This window comes from Protopterus annectens, chromosome 15.part0 (genome assembly GCF_019279795.1).
Source record: "Protopterus annectens isolate FY-2018-M chromosome 15.part0, PAN1.0, whole genome shotgun sequence".
Lineage (NCBI taxonomy): Eukaryota > Metazoa > Chordata > Ceratodontiformes > Protopteridae > Protopterus > Protopterus annectens.
Genome location: NC_056749.1, coordinates 656479879 through 656501839, shown reverse-complemented (window position 1 = coordinate 656501839; position 21961 = coordinate 656479879).

Below are 21961 nucleotides of genomic sequence, written 5' to 3'. Positions count from 1 at the left end.
AGGGCATCCTGCTGCTGTGCATCCTGTGGCACATGGCTGAAGAGCATTCTGTGGTTGTCGAGGAGGTATGGGATGAGGACCTCATCCTCCAAGCGGCTGTACACCAGCAGTCTGCTACGTGGCATACCTGGAAGACATAATGATGGAGACCGGTCACAGTAATTCACAGAGAATTACAGCAGTACAGCTGAACATACATGTGTATCACATTTATTAAAATTACAAATACGTCTTTGCAAATCTACATGACACTAACACCACTGACATGTATAAGTCACACACATTTGACACCTACTGGTGATGTGATGTTATCGCCATATATGTGTGTGTGTCATGTGATGACATTGCTCATACACCATGTGGATGTTGTCTTGATGTCTGTTTGCCTATACTGGTGTCGTTACCTATCAGCACATGCCTGGATGTGTTCATATTAATCGTCCTTAATGCTGTGTATATGTCACATATATAGTCATACATAGCCATTAGGGACATGACCTGTGACCCTGCAGACTTGCAAGCATGTATGTGTTTTGCCATATACATCTATATGGCACTGTACAGCTGTGTAGCATCCTGCCACGTATTTCCTGCGTTACACATGGTTAACACATGGGACAGTAGCTAGCCTGATGGTATTTGCAGGGTTGGATATCACCTATAGCATGTATGGTCATAGTGATCTAGTAGGCTATATGCCCTGGGCCATTTATGAGCCTAGGAAGACAGGTTACCTAGCTGTAGGCAACAGACAGGTAAGTTTCAGTGGCCAGTTCAAGCAGTGCCACAGAACTGATCCACATGGTTATTGATATATTTGGCATGTAATCATCACACCATGTCACAGAGAGGGGCGATGTGCAGCTTCGTTGGTCAGGGATGCATAGTATGGCAAGAGTATGTTAAGTATATGAGACAGAGATCTGTCAGGCATGTTGTGCTCCTTGTACTAGAAAGGTGGATGTCCATGATGTATGTGTTTATTTGGCATCAGGATGTGTTAAGTGTAGCATGTCCAACACCTCTGGGTTGGACATGGCTTTATTTAAGGTAGGCTGCATGCTACATAGTGCAGCTAGGGATTGGAAAGGGCAGTGTAGGCCATCTACACATGGGCAATAACCCTTAAAGGAAATATGTGATCTATTATGGGTCACATGGGTGTTGAGTATGGCTTAACAGTTATCTCTATATTCCTGGATGGCACCCTGTCATGATTACGGGTGCCACATACGACTACCTGTCTTTTGTGGTGAAGTAACTATCAAAGGAAAGTACTGTCCAGCTGCATCCCATACACACTGTTGCCATTAAGTTGATCACTGCCTAGGTGGTAGTTAATGGGTACAGAGTTTGTAACATAGGGATGACAATGCGATACTTAGCTGTCAGATTGTGGCCATACATCACACACCACACATCTGACACACTAAGGCCCTTCTGTATGTTGAACACAGCACACATTGAGTCGACTATTGCTCCTAGTTCATAGTCATTTGCAAACATCAATAGGCTGATGCCTTCTGTGTTAGTCTGTGTGGTATAGATAAAGGGGGGGGTACTAGGAATGATCCCTGTATTACTGTGGCTGGCACTGGTTTGATGTGCGTGTATTAGTCAGACACCTTCTGTAGTGTTGGTTCTGCCAGCAGTCCAGTTGCTAACCACTCCTGTGACATAGGAATATACACCTGGTTTACTGAGTGTATCTGGAACATAGTATGGGTGATTGTGTCCTACAACCTGGCAAGGTCATGATATGCAGTGTGAATCAACCCTACTGTCATCTACATCTGTAGCGAGTACATCAAATACGTTGCTCATGGTTCATGGCCGTACAGATCAGACTCAGCAGGGTAGTTGTGCACTATGTCCTATTATCAATGGTGTCTCCCCCTTTGTGGGGTGTGATAAATGTTGCTGTGCACCATTCGGTGTGTACACAGCCTGACATGGAGCTATGATTGAACATGATGTGTATGTGGATAGCTGAATGTTACATTTGTGTAGGATACACCCTGGGATGTTGACAGGTCCCATGAAAGCTGTATGTATGACTTTAGAGAGTGCACCTTGTAGCTGCATAGTTGTCAGTACAGGAGCCGTGTAGTGTACATGGATATATTACTGAGTGTACCCATTGGGGGGGAGGTGGGAGTGGGTTAAGGTTCTCCGAGACCCTGTCTGTATGAATGGGTGCTATTTCTGTAGGTGCAGTACTTTCCATGCCATAGTGCTGTGCAGCACGGCAGGTCTTGTGGTTGCCATTACGATTAATGACACAGCTATAGAATGCTCTGTGCTTGGCCTCATAATATGTGGCTGATTAGTTTCATAGTAGCTTTGTGTGGATTTTATAGGGTGTATCTGCATCTTACTGAGGCTGACCAGGGATCACCTACACTCATGTGTGTTCACTCTTGCAACAATTACTACCTTCTGTGGTACAGTTTAAAGCATGGTACCACCAGTTTGCCTTCTTGTTTGTGTTGGGTTGAATATTGGTTCTGTTTCAGTGGCACAATCACTGCACATATGTGACTGCTTAAGGTTAATTTGTGTAGGATTCAGCATTTGCACATGCATTCTCCATCTGCATGGGTGCCATGACACTCACCACTCTGCTCTTAGGAAACATAACATTGGCACTGGAGACTAACTATGTGTAGCACACTGTTAGCCCTGTTTGTGTGATTACTGTGATCCAGGTCAGTGGGGTCAATGGAATCCAACATGCATTGAGCGCAGGTGCTGGTATATGAGGAATCTTCCCAGTTCATAATGGAATAGTTTAGAGTAGGCATTATTATGGTTCTGTCTCAGACCTAATCTTCCCCATTACAGCACATTAGGACAGTTGGGAAGTCCGCGGCCTGGTGGGTGATCTGTCTCAAGCTGCATTTTGAATTCCACTTTGGCACAAAGGTAGTTGCTCACTCAGCACAATGCATCTGATGTTATACAAGTGCAGTTAGGGTGGGGGTGTACATATAATTCAGGAATATGGACACATCTGCGGCCCAGCCCATGTGTTCCAATAAAGGATAATGGGCAAGAGGTGAGGTATGTTTTACAACATGTTCATGCAGGTGTGCTCTCTGGAGCATTGAAACATGTCTCAGCCACTGCACAGATATGTTCTTCATGTTAGGGATTGGCATATGTGTGTCCGTATAGTGTTTCTGACATGTATCATTGTGTAACGAGACCCACAGTTTATTGCTTTGCTGTCCCTATAACAGCAGTGGACCCTCACTTGAACCATGTATGATGAAGGCACTATAGGGGAAGCATGAGCCCTAGGCAGTATCCAGATTCCCAGGGGTGACAGGTGCAGGCCCTGTCTGGCAAAGCATCATGGTTTGTCAACCATGTTATCACAGGATGACAGATACTGGATACACTTTGACATGCACCACTACACTAGGCAATTGTGGAATGCAATCCTTTTGTTCCTGTACTGCAGTATCATCTTGGCCAATGGCAGAATGCTACCCAGGCCTTGGAACACCTGCATGGGCTACAAGACTTGACAGTTCCTACATGTGTTTCCATGCAGTCCAGGCTACTGCATCACAGGTCCTGCACAACAGCATGGAATATGCTGGAACCATGTGTATAGTTCAGAAGGTGGTCTGAGTGTATGAGTATGTGGCTAATCATGGCAGACAGGCAGCTGACAGTATATATGCCCTCGTATAGGTTGGTGTGTGACATAGTGCTAGGGTTTGCATTCACAAATGAGTACTGTTGGACATTTTTCCAGTCACATGTTCAGAGGTGTGACACAAATATGCAAAGTATGTCATACAGTTTGTGTATTTCGGTGTCTGTCTATTCCTGCTTTGGGGGGGTCACTTGTTTGGCCAGATACTTAGACATGTATGTGAATGTGTGTGATTTCTGGTAGTGTGTGTGGGTGTCCTTACTGTGTTCTGGTAAGTGTATGTGTTGAGGAGCTGCATGTGTTAGCCTATACCTCATGACCGTCCAGTCCAGTCATAGATGTAAACTGGGCTGCCTTCTAGCTTACCCCTGTAGCTGCATCCTAAACAATGTGTGGGGCATGATGTTAGGTGGGTCTGGCAGTGTACATGGCATAGAGATTACATTCCCCCAGGATGGCCACATACACAAAGCTGACATTAGTAAACACCAGTAGCTGACTAGTGGACATGCCTGTATGAACAGTCAGTACTACAGGCACTACGTACTGGATTTAGTTTATGTATTGCCTATGAAGATGTTTTAGACTGTGATGCTCACATATAAACATTTGTTTTATGGACGTGACAACACTGGCTATTACGGAAACATTGTAGCTACCTTTAGCAGCAATCCTCCTCTGAGGAGCACATCACATCCTGTTAGTTGATTACAGATGATGCAAGTGTCTACAGGTCTGTTTCCTTCTCTGGGTATATACTCACATATCCACCAGGACCATGAGTTCTGTTGGGCACAGACACCCACTCTCCAAACAGAGTCAGGTATCAATAGACTCTGATGCCACTATCAACATGATCAGGATATCATCAGATAGTGTGAGCCATCACCTCTGATGCGGCTGTTATACATGGGCAGCTGTCTCCTACATCTTACACTCCTACTGCAGATGTTACACTGGAGTTAAAGATGGTATGCAACCTGTTTCTTTACCAGTGCTGTACACTACCTTTACATACAGTATGTGCAGGTGTCTCTTAGGTTGGCAATGAGAGGTTGGGTTACACAAACCTGGTAGTTCAACCAGTGTGTCTGTACTTTCAATATCCACTCTATGTAGGTGTGCACATAGCCATTTGGCCCAGCCCTGTAACAAGGGTCACTACACATTTGCATAACATGTACACATGCACAGCTGTCATTGCTTGCAAACAATAGTAGAGAGGTAGATATTACATGTGTTATGTGCATGGATAGTTACCTGGCTCTTCCAATTATCTTTGCTATCATGCTGCTAACCTGTCAGATGAATACAAATGCTATGTATCCTGTCATTGAGTATTGTAATTGCCAATAGATGTAACTACTGTTTGCATAACATAACAGAACTGCTATGTAAAATAGAATACATATCTGCCTAGAATACTGTACATTACACAGTTATTGGCACAATATCCCACAATGCACACCATATTTGCATGGTAAGCCCACCTTTAACATGTTCATCTTACTTATGCACCCATACATATGTCGACTGTTACAATATATATCGACATATACTATCCCCTGTTATAGCACATACTTGTTGGACCAGTCCACATACTGACAGTGGCTGGAAGCGAATTGGTGGGTTCCAAGCCCCTATCATCTCTTGTGGTGTTTGAGGAGTGTGCCGTGCGACCTACAGCAGTACACACATTGAATACTACAAGCATTACTACTGCTCAACAATACATCGCTACAAGATAGCTATTTCCACTATATGCATTGATTACACTGTAATTCGTACAGTACAGGTACTACATACATGGACATACTACATGTTATACATACCTTCTTAGTTATCGGAGGTGTTATTAACTAGTATAATACTCATTTTTGGTTTGTCTTTCAGTGTTTTGTACTGTTCTACAGGTCTATACAGTTGGTTTGAATGTGTGACAAGGCAACCTTTTATAGTTACAGATAAGTAACATGTGCTATCCCGGTGACCAATTAGAGTTCCTAAGTAGCTAATTACATGCATATCAGCTGTGCCGCTACTGCCTTAGTCAATACCATGGCTACAGTGGAGTATAATTGAGTACTCCACTTGGGCGTTGTCCCTTTGCCTTACTTGTGAGGAAGACAGTGTGGAATTTTTGTTTGGAATCTATTGCAACAGCTGTATGGAGATGAACAGTAATATATTGCGTGTAATGCCTAGAGAATTTGGTCTAAATGTGAGTACTCCTGTTATATTTCTGAACATTGCTACTTGTGCAGGGTTTGTCTGTACCTAATACTTCTGCATATGTTTCACTCTGGCCAGGTTGTTTGACCACCTCAAGGCTGCATAGCTATGCATATAATGTTAGGGGGTTTACAGTGTGCTTACCAGACATATTTAGTTTGGTTTTACTCTGTAACACTTCCTGGTGTACAAACCTTTCAACCCTCTGAAATGGGATTAGTTCATACAAACCCTGTTACATCAGCCGCTGTTCAATTGTATAACAGTAACTATTTCACATAGGGCCATGTTAGTGTGTCTGTGTCCAGGTATGTTAAGGTTTCAGCAGATGTTGTACAGTAGTTGAATAATTGGTTATGGTATGACCGTATGTATTGATGTAATTATTTCGGTTGTGGGTAGATGTTGGTGGGTGTACATAACACATGCAGGTGTGCGGGAACCCCTTTTATACAACATCTATATGTGTGTGGGTGTTTTTTCCCTATGTGAGCACCTATCCCTTAGTGGACTAATACTATGGTAATTGCAGGCTGATTCATTAAGGCACTATTAAATGCTTCCTGTATAGCATGCAGGTACTGTTAGTCCTTGAATCCTTTTGGCAATACATCGGAATGTAATAAAGTTTTGCAAAATGAAAGCTGTCTGTGTAATTCTGTCATGGACATTTGCAGTCATTGCAGTTGTGTTGGTGACTGTGTCCATAGAACATATTTGTAAGAGTGAATTGGCATATACTCTTCGTATGTTATGTTCATATTGTTTGGGGGGGGGGGCAGAATGTGTGATTGCTATGGTCCATGTTATACTCAGATATGACCACTTTGGATGCTGTCTACAGACAAGTATGTGTGTGTATGTGTGTATATATATATATATATATATATATATATATATATATATAATTGCATACATTTATCTGTACCTCCATAGATGTGTAGATGTCTTTAACCTATCTATATATCTACATATATATGTAGACCTGTATATATCGACATGTTTCTATGTATCTCTCTATACATATATATATATATATATATATATATATATATATATATATATGTATATATATGTATATGAGCATACACCTTTAATTGGGTACATGGCAGGTTGTCCTATTTCACCACATTCCTCCCTTTTGTATTTTAACCTGTATGCATACACAACTGGTATAGCTACATCCCAGGCAACTTAGTGTTAGGTTACTCTGAGGATGGAAGCGGGATCTAGAATAGAATAGATTTAGTACTAGGCTTACTGCCCTTTTGAGCCAATTTAAACCTAGCCAATTATCCCTTGTGAGACTCAAACCCTCCACCTTGTGTTTGTAAGGCAAGCACCTTAACCATTTTACCTCTCAGAGTAGGCACTGGTAGAGAAAGTGTGAATAATGCACATTTACATGGTTGTGAGCAGGTTTGCCTGTGGTAAGCGCAACATTAAGCAAAGGTTAAACGTGTGAAGCGCTTCTCCGTTTACCGTGTTTTAGCACTGCTTACCATCGCGCAAACATGTGGAAACCCACTTACAACTGCTTAAGAGTGCTTTAATCCACCTGCATCCTACAGCCCTTATTCTGACCCTCAGAATAAACTAACAGCCCTTGCAGGTCTTGAACCCGGGACCATGAACACCACAGTCACTGACTTTACCACTAAGGCATCTGAGATCTGTACAAATGTTATGGTGTTTAGAATATACATTGTACTACAGACATTCCTCACTACTGAAAACAAATGTGACAGTCAGTTGGTGTACATATGTCTGATACATGTTAATGTTCAAATGTTTGTGAAATTAAGTGTTGCAATGTGACATGACAGGGTGTTTTATGAATGTGTCCTTTTTATATTGTCCCCATACTCCATGTATGCCCCTCCAGTTCACTTATTGGACGTACGATCCAGTCCCTCCTTGATGCATGATTGCATTACCCATCATTCCTCCCCCACCCCAATCTTCACAAACACAACAACCACCCCTTCTATGGTGAATTAGGTTAATATTAATTGTTATAATACCAGAGCTGCATGTGTTTTGTGTACACTCCAATTCCATTGGAGTGCTTCTGTGTCATGAAGTGTGTTAATAGATGCTTATATATATGGCTGTTGATGTAACTGTATAATATATATATATATATATATATATATATATATATATATATATATATATATATATATATATATATGTGTGTGTGTGTGTATGTGCAGACATAACTGATATATATATATATATATATATATATATATATATTTCATATTAGTTTGTAACAGTAATACATATGTAGACTGGAATGTGTTGGTTCACAAACTACAGTACATTACAATATACTGTACATATGTACACAAAGTAACTGTCCCATTTGTGATTATTTCAATGAAATGCATATGGTATAAGGTGCAGTCTCAACACCATGAAACATGTATTCACCTCAGATGGCTTAGAGGTAAGTCCCATGACTATAGTGTGCATGGTCCAGGGCTCGACACCTGCAATGCTTAACAAATGTTTTATACTGCACAATAAGGCTTATTTAAGCAGTTGTAAGCATGTTTAAAAGTGTTTGTGTGGCATTATAGCAGCGGTTAAGCACAGTTAAACTTTGTAACGTATAACCTGTGCGCGCAGATGGCCACATCCGCTAACTACTCCAAATATATACATGTCAGTGACGTAACATCTCACTATGTGCTGACATAACATTACATTCTCTGTTGACTGTACTTCCAGCACACATGGGTTTATATGGGTGTTTTGAATGTTTATTATACAGACAATAACTACCTATATATGCAAACTGTGGTTAAGGTATACTTTTGAACATGATAAACATCCCTGCCTTTATCGGGATTGCAACCTCGAATGCACAGATACTATGTGGATGCTGTAACTATTACACTGTTAACATTAACGTTGCTTCTGCCTATTTTCTATTTAGATGATTTCTGTGTAAGCTAGGCTAAGCAAAGGGTGGAGGCCCCCAAACTCACTGAGCTTCACGTACTCTTGAAATAACAACTTATAACAAATGTACTCTGAGACAATACATTACATTCCTAACTACATTAGTCATAGCCCCTCACTGACACACTTCAAGGGAAACCTTGTTGTGTGAATGGGTAACAGACTATACACCCTTGGGATCATGTGTCCCAGAACCATACAGCCAGGGGGTGGGGGAGCTGGTCCAGTTTGATAGCTGTGAGACCTGTTGGGGGAATTGAATGGTGTTGGATTGTCACATTAACATGCCCTCTTTAGATCACTAAGTGCCCCTATCACCCTCCACAACCCTAGTCTTCAACAGCTTCCAGCAACTTTGCCTGGAATTGCTTCATTGGCTATGCTTGACAGAGGCTCAGTTACTTCATCAATGGTGCAGGGAAAGCCAACATACTGTAGCTGTGCTTCTAATTGCCCTTGGGCAGATAGATAGTAGGCTTCCTGTGAACCTCTAACGTGCTGGCCATCACAGCCATAATATGTGAATAAACAGACCTTCAGATCACAATATACAGTGAGAAAGCACCAAGTAGTCAGGAACCAGTTGAGTACAGCAAGAACATACAGAATACTGATACTTAGTCACTCCAAAAGCCTATCTTGGAAGCTAGAAGACTTGTATAAGTTTAAGGCTTTCTATTGCTTACCAGTAGGTTACCTACAGGGGAGATGAAAAACAAGAAAAGATGGGGGACATGCATGGAATGATACCATACCGACCTACGTGTCAGCCTTAGGGTTTGGAATACTGGCCAAGGCTATTGGCACCCCCATGGTGCCTTATTTAGGAGAATCTCAAAGGTGAATATCAGCTCCGTAAACAGCACAATAGCAGATTCATTGAGGATTATGCTACTCAACACCAGGGGTTGTGATCACAGCATGCATGTGCACTCAGCACTCCTCAGGATGGACAACATCAACATCTGTGCATTGACTGAAATCTGTCTTAAGGCTCCTGAGAGCACACCAGCACTACCAGACTACAACCCATGCCACACATTTCAGCCACAGAGCATGGACTGACAGACATGGAGGGGCTGTATCCATATTCATCAGGGATGTCTACATCTCCAGGTTATACCTCTGTGATCATCCATGTGCAACTAACATCACCCACAACTGCAATGTAAACTGTGGCCTGCTACGGATCACCCTCCATGACCCAGGACCTCCACTCCACCTACTTGGAGACATTGGAGAACATGACAGTCCTGACACACACCCTGGCATTGGTCGATGTCAACTACCATACCATTAACTGGGAAACGTACTTTGGTACTCACTTTCAGGCCCATCGCTTCCTGGAATTTATCACCTCATATGCCCTTGTATCAGGTGGTAACCTCCCTAACTTGGGGTGGAAACTACTAGAAGTGGTCATCACCAGCATGGGCAACATGTGCACCACAGCGGAGGTTAACTGGTCACTGATTAAATCTGACCATGAACTATTCACTGTTTCCACACCCAAGCATCTCCCTCACCCACGGATACCACAGTGTATACCTTTCCTACAGCTAAATGTACACTACTAGTGACAGGGGTGGGGGGTTTCACAGCCCCCATCCTAAGGGGAAACACTGCTCAAGATACAGACAGATTTACAAATGCAGTCTATATGCACCTACATGGATGTATGGATCGTGCCATCACTGGTAAACCAAGACTCACTCCTCCTTGACAAGAAAACTGATCTGGTGGACCTCTGCAATAAACAGGCTATACTACAGAAGTAGGACAGTGTTCCAGATACACAGCAAATCCTACAAAGAGCAGACATCCGTGACCACTATTAGTATGATATGTAGGTCCCTCATGATATCATCTAAGGCTAACATCAGCAGGAGAATACGCAAGGATTCGAAAGATAACCACAAAGCCTTCTTTGGCTATGTCAATGATCTACATGGTGACACACAGATTTGCACGGTGCCGGTGAAATATAGCACAAAATATGCTGACCCTACTGATATCGCCAACATCCTTGCAGATACATTTCGGTGCATACTTCACCCCCTAAAGAGTCCACAACTCTACCCAAAAGGTACAGTATCTCAACCATCAGAGACACACAGGTGGAAATGGCCATCTCTAACAGCAGAACACAGCATCAATGGAGGCAGATGTTGACTCTGACTGCATCTTGCAAACTGTACAAGACAACCTGCCCCCCACCTAATTAAGCATTCCTACCTCAGCCTCTCCACAGGCTACATGCCCATACAATGGCGCGTGGCAACAGTTATTCCACTCCATCAAGGTGGAATCACAACTGACCATGGTAACTACCACCCCATAAGCCTGACTAGCCTGGTCTGCAATAGTATGGTTCACATACTCATGGTACTCATTAACAATGACATTGGTAAACTCCGAACACATGACCCAACCCATGTCAGCTTGGATGAGTGCGGTTCATGCCTACTGAACCTGTTTGAAGTCTTACATACAGTCACCAAGACATTAGATGATGGGGGAGGTGGTTCACCCATACTACCTGGACCTTGCCAAGGCCTTTGACACCATGCCCCACTCGGGTATTATTGATAAACACACCAGCATGTACATTCACCCATACATCACAGGTTGGGTTGCCATCGGGCTTACACATAGAACCCACGTGGTACGACTAGCGGTCTCCAGGTCCAACTTTTGACCAGTCACGACTGGTGTCCCTCAGGACTCAGTCCTGGGAGCCCTACTGTTTGGCATATATGTTTCAGAGGTGCAGGCAAACACAGGTCGACTACGGCAGACCATGTTTGGCAATGACTGTGAACTGGGAGCCCTGATTGATAGTCCAGCTGACACAGACATCCCTCAAGGGGCCTCAGAGAATGTCACAGCGTGCCAACGACATGACCTCCAGCCAAGTGTCACTAACTGCATGGTCATTCCATTGTAGAATTGGCACCCACATATTAACACATAAGTGCCAGCCACTTTAATACAAGCAAGGTAATGGGGTATCTGGGTACTATGGTAGATAGTGATCTCCCCTTTGACAATCATATCTCCACGGTAGTTAGGACATCCTTCTATGTAGGCTATCTGATTACTAAAGGATTCCCATCTAGATATACTGGGGTTATAGTGCCCCTTTACTCATCACTTATCAGTCCCATCACAGGGTATAATAACCCATGTGGGATGTACCTCAGAAGACACTTCCAACAGCTGGAGGGGGTCCACGAATGTACCTTGCCAAGCGGAATACTGGCCTCCAAGATATGGCCTATGCAGCTAGACTGAATAAAATCCGGCTTTACTCAGTGGCATCTGGTTTACCCAGAGATGATCTCTGCTGGCCAACACAGCCATGTCGAACTCATGCTTGATGGATATGCTCCACCTATGGGAATCCATGTCACAGTGAGCCACACACTGTAGTGAGCTGAACCTTGCCACAATAACTGGAAGATGCTGGAGGGGACAGCCTCCTGTCACAGACACTCCCCATACTTTGGAACAACATCCCAAACTACATTATACAGAGCCCCTCACTAACACTCTGCAAGAGAAACCTTGAAGGGTGGATGGGGAACAGTAGATGCACCCCAGGGATCCTGCCATTGGCTCTGCTCCACAGAGGGACAGTTAATGAATCAATGTGGTGGCAAAAGCTGACACATTTGGCTGGGCTTATGAATGGCCGCTGGCAGTTGGCCAAGAACCTACCTATGAATCTATACATACAGTATCTGCATATGCTGATAGCTTAATTTACTGTTCAGGTGTTGACTTACCTTGTGCCAATGGCTGTTGTGTGTGCAATAGTTGAGGGCTGCCTATGTTGGATGCACACTGTAGACTGCCTATACATGACAATTTATATGTAGTCTTGTGTGTGTGCCATCCATTTCTGCTGTGTGTGCAGGTGGAGAAAGGTTTCAGTCCCTAGGTGCCTACACTGTCAGTGTGTGTGCTATATGTTCCCTCTTTGCCAAGGCATGGGCATACTGGGCAAGCCTCCTTCTGCCTACTGGGGCTGGCTCAGGGTGTTCATGGTCTGAGTACCTTTGTGCCTGTGGGGCCCTTGGCAATGGTGGTGGGCTGTGAGGGTGTATTCCACCCAGTATCTCCGGGTATTCTGCTACACAGTGGGAGAGGTGTATATTGCTGGCCAACTCCTCCTACATTCCGAGGAAGTATATGTGCTCATTGGCATGTGGTAACATGGCATCCAGGAACTGGCGTTGTACTGTGGATGCTGATGCCTGCAAGATCCCCATGATATCCCCAGCTGGTCTTTGAAAGGTACCTGTAGCTAGTATTCTTAGGCTTACACATACCTTCGTATCCACTGGGATGGGTTCCCCTCTGTTTGTTCTGGCTCTGAGGCGTGGCCGGCACAGCTCCACAAGTTGCTGTAAGATGTCCCTGTCCACCCTGTAAAGCTCTACTATCTCCAGATCATGTAGCCCCTGGCAGGTTACCCTGGGTCTGAACACTCTTCTCCTCCTCTGGTGCCTGAGGTGGTCATGTGCATCTTCCTCCACACCACATTCAGTCTCCAACACATGTTGGTGGATCAAAGCTATGGCAGCCCCTAACATGTACATAATAAAAGTTCCCCATCTGTATACATCACTGATGCAGAGTGTATGGGAATACACAAATGTGTGTGAGGTGCTTTCACACTTTATAGTATTGTGCTATGGATGCTGCTGATGTAAGTGGGTGTGTATGAGCTATTCCAGCTGCAGTGTGTCTTAATTATGGGTTTTGCAATGAGTACTGCAAGTGTGGGGCCTTTACTGTGGAGATCTACTTGCCTGCCTTGATTAATCTGTTGCCCTTAAATTCACTTTTAGACCTTGATCCCCTCCCATTATCAGGCATGCATCCACCTGCCGTCTTTCTTGTTGTGTACTTTCCCTAACCAGTCATGGCAAAATGTGCCTTGTAGCTGATATACTGCATATCAGCTTTGTTCTGCTTTGACACTTTGCTGTTTTCTTTGCAGTACATCCACTCCCCTTCCCTGTTCTGCAGGTAGCTGCTTGCAGCCTTGTTAGCTGTTGTCAATGGCCCAATGTAGGCTCCTAGGTGTTAATTAATCATTGTACTCCAATTTCACTGCTGCAGCATTTCCTTATTTCTTTCCTATATCCTTCCTGATTCAGTTGCAGTGCGCACCACGCATACCCATTTACTGGGTTTACGAGTGTTTTCATCTCCGTTCACATGCATACTCGGTTACCTTGTGTACTCTCAGCTAAGCATAGCTATGGCCAATTCGACACATCCCTATCCTGCAGCTTTGCCTAGCTAGGGGCAGACTGGTTTAGCAATGCTCCAATGTGCTTACAGCAATGTCGACACACCCCTCTCTTGATGCCATCTTTATCTCAAGGGCACACCTCGGTGTTATAATCCTATGCTGTGAGGTGCATCCTTACACCAGAGGGGAATCTGCAATTCAATATTACTCCTCTCATTTGCATGGCATTGCCTACTAATTCCTAGCTACTGCGCATAACACTGTCACTGCCCCTTAGCAACCCTTGCGCCATGAGTATGGTGTAGCATGCCTACCATTGACTATTATGGGGAAATCGTGATATGTGTTTCATTGCAGTTTTATTCTATATTTTTATATATTCCTTGGGATCCCCTTTGCGCACCGCTGCCCTACGTTTCCACATCGTGATAATGCGACTATATATATTAACTGTTAATTTTATATTTTGTACATGTTTTTTATGCCAATGGCTATATATTTAGCCATTGGCATATATTAACAATGTAATACATGTGTGTGGTCAGCTGTCATGGCTCCAATTTTATGTTTGCAAAAATGTAAACCGTTTTCTACGGTTTACATTTCTGCATGCTTACTCTACGCCTGCACCACTTCCTGAATCCCTACATACCTTCATTTGCATGCTACACTGCTGAACATGGGGTAATTAGCATACAAGGCTCTGGAATTGTGCGGGTGTAGCGTACAAAGGTGGTGCACGTGGAAACAGCTCGTACCTGAATCGCTCGGCGGCCATGTTTGGTGTTAGAACGCTGACGCTACGCCTGCACCTGGTGCAAGCTTTATGAATCCCGGGGATAGTAGATAAACTAATAAAACTGTTGGGTAAATAAACCTACTAGAGCCAGCCAGTACCTCGGCAAAATAACTCAGTAATTTAGGTAGATGAATATAGCAAGTGACACAGTAGATGAACAGCAGTGTAGTTTATTTAATAAAGCAGTATAATAAAACAGTTTTTCTTACCTTGTGGTTGCAAGAGAAAGCAAGAAGGCTATTTACGTCCCTTGAAATAGCAGAATGAGAAAAAAATGCTCACTGAAACAATCATGGTGTTGCACATAGATTAGCTAGTCAGGTCCCAGATGAAGAACAGCCTTTATTGTTGAAGTTTTTATTGTAGTTGAGGAGCATGGTAATACAGCTCACAGCAGCTCTACACAAATGAGTGCAAATGTATGCAATGTTCCCCAATTTATATAAAATGAATTTAAAGAGTCAGTGAACTAAAAGACATACTGGAGAATGACCATTATCAAACATTCAGAAGAGTGTCTGAGATCTTTGCATTCACCAGGGGTAAACAGAAACAGTATTCACATGTCAAGTTATTATCCAGGTCCAAGGATCTCAAAATTATATAGAAAAGTCATGTTCCAGGTGAAAAAAGTCATCATTTCATTTTAAATGCCCCTAGAAGGTTCTCAGCAGCAAGCTTGAGTAACATCCTACCTCATCCAAAACTAAGTCATTAAGTATTTTTGCAATAATCTGTTTAGGCACTCTGAATAAATTACTGCCATATACTTCATTTATGTACCTTCTTAATTTAGGACACTCTTAACAATATGTTGACATTTTGTACAGGAACTTAGTTACAAGACTGGGAACTGACATTTGCCCAAAATAATTGTTTTACGTTGGAGAAAATATGTTGCACATCTCAAGTGGATAGATATGCCATCCACATCCCTGTGCATCTTTCTATAATGAACTCTGAAATTGCCATTGATCTAAACAAGGCAGATTTTTTTTCTCAGAAAACATGTCTTTTTGCTCCCATGCTTGTCAATGATCAAGCATCCCCCAGTGGACTTAAACCCATTTATTCCCCTGTAATGGTCATGAAGAGGTATCTGTAGAGTTGTCATTCAGGCTGCCAGGCAGGTGCATTCCATCCTTGACATTATCCTGGTTATGAGGGTGTATATTTATAGGCCCTAACACTACCTGGTAAAGGACATGTGACTCACATCCCCACAGAGGGTCAGTATGACATCCTCATGTGACTGTATGCTCTTGTGTACCACAGATGATGCCTACCATCTTTGTGGCTTGGTGGCTGAAAGCCCACACTGGGGCTGTTCCTTGCATTACTGCCACTCCTCTGAGACAGAATTACATTGGATAGCACTGATATTCCCCCTCACCACAGGATAAACTTATCCATCCTCCCTATGTCAGGACCAACAGACACTCAAGCATCTAACGAAATGTGGGTCATAGGGATTTATCTCACTACACTATTAGAGCAGGCTAGTCTAATTTGTTCTCTGATTTTGTTGTGGGAACGTTGCATTCTTAGTCAGGGTTTTCAGATATGTACATCAAGCCCACATGTGGATTTCTCCTTCTGCAAAAGGGAAAAAAATGTAATTGGTCAAAATATTGCCAAATCAAAGATGAATCTGTATACCATAGGTGACGTTGTGAATGCCTTTCTTCACCCCAGACCACATTTTAAGGTCATTGTGTTAAAATTCTCTGACATGAACAGTTGTGCTTTGAACAAAGGAATGTCTCCTTAGCCTTTCATCTGATGTCTGCTTTCATTAGCTTTAAATGACCCAGTTTCTGTCCTTTTCCTGTGAGTCCTCAGTACTACATCTCGTTCATGATATTGCAGATTTTCCTTTAACAATGGACTTGTTTCATGTCACAAATTTTATTTATTTTATTTTATTTGCCATTTGTTAACCAAGATGGTCTGGCTAGGCTAGTGCCCTTTTTCAGCAGAGACCTGAGGAGAAAAGCTCCAGATACAATGATTGCAATTAGTTACAAGAGTGAATTAGAGATGCAAACAAAAGTGAAAATACATATATAAACAAAATCATATAATGAGAATATTATTTGTCTTAAATGTTCTTGAAAAGGTGCAATTAATAAACTTCTAATAACATATAGTTGAGTATGGTTGGATGGCTGGGAATAGGAAAAAGAGAAAAGGAAGTACTAGAGGATAGGCAAGTCCTACTTATAGCATACAGTCAAGTCCAGGAAATAGTGGGGAGGGGGCAGGGTAAGAGCAAGAAAGATTTAGGTGAGAGTTGTCTGATGCAGTAAAAAGTGTTTAAGAAGATAATTGCATTGATTACTGAAATAGAAGTGGAAACCTTACGAACACGAGAGTCTAGGAAGAAGAGACAGTGGCTTGATAGGAGAAGAGAGCTGTGGAGAAAATTTCATCAAGTAGTGTCTTTACAGGAGCAGGTCCAGGAGTTGCAAAGGTAGTCCTTTAGGGCAAGTTTGAAGTTGAGTGAATTTTGATTAGATCCGATATGTAGAGGAAGCTTGTTCCAAAATGTGAAGACCACATGACTATAAAGACCCTTACCTGTGGTTTTATTGGAAATTATTTGGAAACTTGGTGAACATGTTGGCCAGAGCTACGAAGTTCACGGATAGGAATGTAGGGGGAGATGAGAGTTACTAGTGAAGGACAGGCTAGGGATTGTGGTTCCATAGGTTCATAGGTTAGTACTAGGCTAACTGTCCTTGTGGGCCATTTTAAACCTAACCAATTACCCCATGTGAGAATCAAATCCTGCACCTTCTGTTTGTAAGGTGAACACCTTAACCATTATGCCAATGGAATGTGTCGAGGCAGAAGGAGCTGGTTATGGAACTCTAGCCAGTTTATTTTTTTTTTAAGGAGAGGCAGTGGTGAGAGCGATAGGGGAGATTTGTGGCAAAGCTAGATGTTAGCTTGTTTGTTCAAGTTTGCTACCAACAAAGTGATGGTGGGCTCTGAATACCACTATGAAACAGGGTGTGAGTTGCAAATAATTGTATCTTCTGTAGGATGTATGAGAGTGAGTAACAAAAAATGCTTCATTAGGCTATTTTATGTACTATAAAATTTTGTCATTGGGAATATTTTGCAGATTTTAATTGATCCCTGAACAGCTTTTGTCTCTGCAGTGGACCTGCATGCAATAGTAATGTTATCTATTTGCTGTGTATGCTTGGAATTTGCTGTCTGAAGAAATAATCTGGATTTAATTTTGGTTATATTTATTGTAGCTTGCCATGACTGATGGCAATAGGTTTTCTAATGGTTTAAAGTTTGTATATTGTATTGCTGTGAAGTTACAAGTGGGATATTGAACTTCAAAAAGATATGTCAATGGTGTGACTATTCCAGCACATCAAAACTGCACTACACTTTTCAACCATTCAGTGATTCCAGTGGACAATAAAGAATATATTTCACACATGAGCTAGCTACAACCTCAAAAAACATATTCAAGCAAATAAATAAAATGTTTACATATTCAGACATTATGGTTTTTCCTACCCGAAAACTTTGGGCGGCTGGTGCTGATAATTAATAGTTCTGATAATCAACATTTGGATAATCAACTCTCTACTGTACTTTATTACCTGATAACTATTTGTCTTTCAGTGTACATATTTTAGTAGAGATAAAAGCTTGCTACTATGTTTTCATCTTCACAGACTCAGTTGATGTGCAACACTCTTCAGGCCATATTTGCCGATTCTATTAAGTGTAAAAACGATCATTGTTGGCAGCTGCTTTGTAGCTTAATTCCTTGTGCCAGTGCCGTTTTGAGAAACTTTTTTTTTCCTGACGTGAGCTTGCTGACCTGTATTAATTAGGGATAGCCATAACTTCCGTCTTTTACATATACATATACATATATATATATATATATATATATATATATATATATATATATGGATCTACCTGACTACATCGACTGTTCACAACAGCGACAGTGACTCAGAAGATCGACAAGTCAGAAGACCGACGCTGAGAACACTGACATGGGGAAAGGATGTGTAAGTATGTGGTAGTGACGCCCGTTAGGGTGCGAGTAAGGTAAGTGTGCGATGTTGACGGTCTGTAGGGATAGGGCTGGGATAAGTGAGTTAGGGTTAGAGCGCGGGTTAGGTAAGGGTGCGAGTAAGGTAAGTGTACAATGTTGACGGTTTGTAGGGATGGGGGTGGGATAAGTGAGTTAGGGTTAGGGCGTGGGTTAGGTAAGGGTGCAGTAGTGATATTTTTTGGGTTAGGGGTGGGTTAAGTGAGTTAGGGTTAGGGCGCGGGTTAGGTGAATGTGCGATAGTGACGGACCTTAGGGTTAGGGTTTCGGTTAGGGTTGTAGATAGTTGTGTATGTAAGGGTTAGTGTTGGTTTGTGAGGATTTTGGTGTGCTTGTGTTGTGCGTGTGGGTTTTGGACAGGGGATTTGTTTTGTTTGTTGTTATGATGTGTCGAGTGTATGAGGTGTCGTGTTTGTGAACTGTCGATTATGTGGTGTCGGTGAAGTTGTCGGTGTTGTGAACTGTCGATGTAGTCAGGTAGATCCATATATATATATATATATATATATATATATATATATATATATATATGTGTTTATCTACTTCATATGTTCAACACTTCAAAATGCTGAATTTCATATGGCCAAGACCACATGATCGACATTTGAAATGTTGAACATATGAAAAACAAAAGTAAAAAGCAACAAACACTTACCTAAACTCTGCTAACAGGGGGGAAAGCCCCCATGCACGCCCCCGTGGCCACACCCCTTGTAACTTAAATATACCAACTCCGAGATCGCACTACAGTGCAGGAATGGAATTCTTTCCAGTCTGCACTGTACGGAGATGCCGGTTCCGCATTGTCGGCATTTCAAATGTCGATCATATGGTCTCGGCCATATGAAATTCAGCATTTTGAAGTGTTGACAATGTGAAGGGGACCCATATATATATATATATATATATATATATATATATATATATATATATATATATATTTTTGTCATTTCTAGAGATTATGAACTTGTTAATAATTCTGTTACTTTTTAGAATCAAATGGAATGTTTTGACATGACAGACATTTCTTTTTGCTTTAAACGGATCAAAAAAGCTAGAGTGCTATGCTTAACTACCACATTTTGGATGGATTTGATTGCAGTATATTCAGTCTTGGTTTATGAACTATGAATTATAAGAAACTTGCTTGTTTCTTTCATGAAGATCATTTCTTGTATTTGTTAGATGGTCCTGTAAATTTATTCATTTTTTTTTATTTTCATTTGATAACTGGAGTAGAACACTGATCCAAATGGATCCCATTCGGGTTCATCATGGGAATGAAAGTACAGGACTAATATTGTAAATGGATTATTTCTTCTTTGATTTATGAATGTAATAGCTCACTTACAAAAATAAGGACCTTCAGAAATAACTGAGATCATTATCTTAGCTTAATAGTAATTTGTCTACAGCAGACTACATTTAATATTTCTTTTTCTTATTTTGCCTTTAATTATCTTAAGGTTAGAAAGTATTCAGAATGTAAGCATTTTAATATAGTTGGACTTAAACTAATCGAGCTGTTATGTATCCTGGCATACCTGATGGCAATGCCATCATGTGTACAATGAAGAATGCATGCACATTGGCTTCAGTACCAGCACCAAAACAGTTTTGCATTGTCTGAGAGAGAAGTGCTGGAACAAAACATTCTTGGAATTTGTTGTGTGAGCTGTAAATTGAAGTAGGGGCAAGAAGGAGAGATACAACCAGTGCATGTGCACTTTGAACTCTGGTGCAAAATTATTGCTTCAGTCATTTAGTCTGGCATGTGCTAGTGATATGTCAGGAGCATGTTTTCTGATTTTCATTATTTCGGTTGTGAGAAGTGCATCTTATTTGATATGATAATGTTCTTCCCAGGTATGGGAGTGATTTAGTACAGGAGATGCATCTATTTCAGTTTTCTATTCCCTTTCCTTTATTTATTTATTTCCTTTATCTATCCCTGGTTCAGAAATAGGAGCAGAAACTGAAATGGTCAGACATCATGCAAGACACAAACTGTAAAACTTGCATTACTTGGGTAATGACTGTGGTCCAGGGTTTGATTCCCTCTGGTTCCATTTGCCTATTGTGTGATTTTGAGCAAGTCACTTGACCATACAGTGCTTTGAGGCGATTGTGAAATTGGACTAGGCTCCTTAATGGTCCTCTAGAATGCTTGCTTGTTAACTACCTATACATATATAATACACTAATACAAATGCACAAATCCACACTTGGTTAACCATGTTTTTTGGCTTAATTTAACATTTAATCTCCAATGATTCTTCAATATGAAAGTGAAAACAACTGATCCCTAGTCTGCCCTGTTTCACTTGGTTGTTTGTAAGTGATCCACTTAATATGTTAGGACCTAAAAGCAGCAGATCAGATTGATTTTAGAATTCTTAGGGCCCACCATTGGCATGGACACTGTTAGGGTCACTTTTCAACTACAAGACAATGCTGTTGAGCTGGAACTTGTAAGGTTCATAACAGAAAGTATTGTGTGACATTGGTTGTTATGTTATTTGCATAGTAGAAGGTATACAAAGTTATGCGTGGCAGCGTGCTTTAATTCTGAACATGTATAACCATTAACAATTAAGTAATGGATACTTTGGGTTGCAGACTTGAATAAAAGCATAGTAAAAGTTATTCAGGGAAATGTATATGGCCTGTTCCTATCCTATCACTCACAAAACTGTACCGTATACAAAGAACAACAATGGCCTGACATGAAGGGGGGAGTCTGTTCAAAGTTGTGGCAACCTCTGGGAGACAAATCTTTCCCTCCAGCAGGTTCTATTAATGTCACATACCAGGTTAACAGCATTAAAGCGAGTAATCTGTGTGCTATTTGACTTGCAGATGTACAGCATTTCCAGTAAAGCAGGCTGATTGCCTTATATGCAAGACAGAGATCACTTCTGAGTAGTCTGTATA